Source organism: Toxorhynchites rutilus, chromosome 1, assembly GCF_029784135.1.
Source record: "Toxorhynchites rutilus septentrionalis strain SRP chromosome 1, ASM2978413v1, whole genome shotgun sequence".
Taxonomy (NCBI): domain Eukaryota; kingdom Metazoa; phylum Arthropoda; class Insecta; order Diptera; family Culicidae; genus Toxorhynchites; species Toxorhynchites rutilus.
The window spans coordinates 55,764,729-55,768,202 of NC_073744.1; positions in this window are offsets into that span (position 1 = coordinate 55,764,729).

Below are 3,474 nucleotides of genomic sequence, written 5' to 3' on the forward strand. Positions count from 1 at the left end.
ATTCGACGTAAACAACATTGGTCTCCATGTTCCATTTCTATGAAGCAAAAAAAGTAATGGTTTTTCGGGTGGAATAAACACGCAAAATTTAGCATTCAAACACATTCAAAACAAATTTAGCATCCAAATGAATTCGAATAATAATTTTCATTCAAATTTCAACAATTTAGAATTATTTCCGGAATTATGCCGATCAGATAGAGAGTAAATTGAACCAAATACGGATGACTTATTTTGACCATTGTTTCGCGCCAAGGCGAACGAATTTAAGAGTGTAAAAGTCGATTTCGATCGAATTGTGAATTCCGATCACTCATATGCATATATGAATATTGAGATCTACAAATCGGTGAAGAGTAATAAAAACATCCATGAATAAAGGAAGCAATATGGCTGTGTTTCAAACTTAGATTACCGATGTGAATACACCTCGATTGAATGACAACGATAAAATAACGCGATTCCAAACAGGCCGATTAATCAGCTCCATTGAAGTTAGCTGGCGAATCGCTGTTTTCCAATTTATGAACGAGACCAAGCTGTTATAAACTAAGCCATGTTGAAAATCACATGCACGTATTTTCTAACAAGTAGACAGCAATAAATATTGATTTTCTATATTTCATTTTTTCTACTTAACGACAAACTTATATTACTTTTTTCAGTTGACGTTTTAAGAGATCAAACATGTCAGTTACGTTAATGAAATACACCAAGAAACATCATATAACCTTTCGTTAAAATCTTTTAATTCGTTTTTTTATCGGTCACATTCGATTTATTTTAAAGATCGTTAAAATATTCAAACACACTTACAATACATTAGTGTGTTTTATTCAACACCCAAAATATTCACTAGAAATAATTTATTTGGCAGAACAACGTTTGCCTGGTCAGCTAGTATACAATATATTTGAGTCCCTATATGGTACACCATAGAATCTATGGTGAAAAATGCACCTTTTGGTTTTTTTTCACGCTATTCTCAATAGCTTTGAGACAAAAATTTAAAAAAAATACTGAAAGTTCATCTTACTAAGGTGTATCGATAAATATCTTCAAATTTTTTTTTTCATCAAAAAACCTCATAATAAAAAAAAGTACGCGGTATAAAAAAAACTTTAAATATTTTCTGGCATTTCGAAATTTTGAAAAAAATAACTTTGAGACCCACTTCGGCTCTATTTTTTATTTAAATGCGTTCGTATGTGTCTATTTTTTTACATGTGGTGTAATTTTTTAATGATTTTTTTAAGAGCATTGCGAGACAAAAAAATAATTTTCTTCATCGTCCGCATCATAATTTTTAATTTCTTGAAATCGATTATTATATTGTATTCGTGGTTTTCAATTGTAAGATAAAAATAAAAAATTAATAATAATTTGTTTTTTTTAAGTGTTCTTCTCATTAATCCGAATGATCTTTCCACAAGAATTTTTTTTTCTCACAAAGCTCTTTCGTACTGCTGACACCTATGAATTTGCTAAACCATCTAAATCCAATGTAAAGATAACCTCATATATTTCAAAATATGAGAGAAAAAAACTTCAAACTTCAGGGCTCTAATACTCTAATGCTCTAATGCAATGCTCTAAATATACCGACAAAATTTAGACATATAAAAAGCAAAATTGAAATAAATATAAATGGGTCTCTAAATTCAAAAACTATAAATGCTTAAAAGCCAAAAAAAAATTTTTTTTCGCGTAATCCTCTTAAAAATTCAAGAAAAAATTACGCTACATGTGGAAAAAACAACACATACGAACGCATTTAAATAAAAATTAGGGTAAAAGTGGGTCTCAAAATAATATTTTTTTCAAAATTTCGAAATGCCTGAAAATGAAAATAATTTTTTTGTACCGCAAAAACGCTTAAACACTTAAAATTTCTTAAAAAAATCACATGTACCTAAAATAGATGTGGGAAAAAATTTGAATACAAACTAGAGTAGTACTGAATCCTAAAATAAAAAATATAAAATTTAATTTAAAATTAAAATTAAAATTAATTTCAAATATTTTTTAGTATTTGATTTTTTGATGAAAAAATCGTTTGAAAATATTGATGGATACGCCTTAACAAGATGTACTTTCTGTATTATTTTTTTCATATTTTAGTTTCAAAGCTAATGAGAATGGCAGAAAAAAACGAACTGGTGCATTTTTCACCATAGATCCTATGTTGTACCATATAACAACTGAAATATATGGTACTACTATCAAAATTTCATATTTATTGCCCTATACAAAATTTTCCATAGAGCTGGTAATTTGGTTCGGAGGCACTTCTTACTCCCGTACCCAGCCAGACCCTTTGGAAAAATAAAAAAAAAAATTTTTGTGCTGCGCAACAATGAAAAAAAACGAAAAAAATCACACATATCTAGAAAAGCCGTAGGAACACATTTAAATATGAATTAAAGTAGTACTGAATCTGTAAATCCCACATATTTTTATTCAAAATTTCAATATTTTTTCTAGTCCTTGAATTTTTGATGTTTTTTTTATAATTTCAGTATTTCAGTATTTTTAAAAATTAAAAATTTATTTTTATTTTTGAAATATACCTCGAAGCTTTTGAGGATGGCGTGAAATAAACAAAAAAGTACGTTTTTCACTATAGATCCTATGTTAAACCACTTAGGGATTCAAAAAAACCGCCAATTTTTTTTATTTAATATCCTCTACAATATTTGCCATACAGCTAGTGATTTGGTTTGGGAGCACTTTTTCATCTCTTACCCGGACAGACCCTTTCAGCTCAATCGGACTAAGGTGAGAGTGGCGCAAAGCGGTCAAACACGAGTTTTTCGAAAATCTCAAAATCACCCCAGGGGAGAGTAAAAGAAATCGGGGTTTTCGAAAAAAAATATGGCATGAAACGTCGAGATCTAGTGTCATCTCGAAAAAACTTTTTTGTCAAAGATCGGCACTCTGGGCACTTTTTTTTGGAATACGAAACGAAAAGTATGATTTTGGGTGCCAATAAACACAGTTATCTCGATTTTTCATTCGGAACTTGCTACGAAATGTTGATATGCACGATAATATACCCTATGCAAATTATTAGCTCATTCGGACTTCATTTACTGGTGTCGCAGACGTAAAAATTTGAGTTTTTTGAAAACCAAAAAAATCACCGAAAATCGGGGTTTCAAAAAAAAATTTAAATTGTTGGTGCCAAATGTTTTAAAATTGCATGACACGTCGAGATTTGCAGTTTTTTTCGATTTTCCAAAAAAAAACTTAAACTTTGACCGCTTTGCGCCACTCTCCCTTAAATCCGATAGAGCTGATATTTTGCATGGGTGTTTTTTCGAGGTGGTGAACATTTTCTATGGGTTAACTTTTTGAAATTTGAGATGACCATTTTCGTTGGCACCTTAGTGTCCACAATCAATTTCATCACGGAAACAAACGCTGTAGAAAATTACCAAATTGACCATTTTTTTCTTTCAGACAACGAAATAT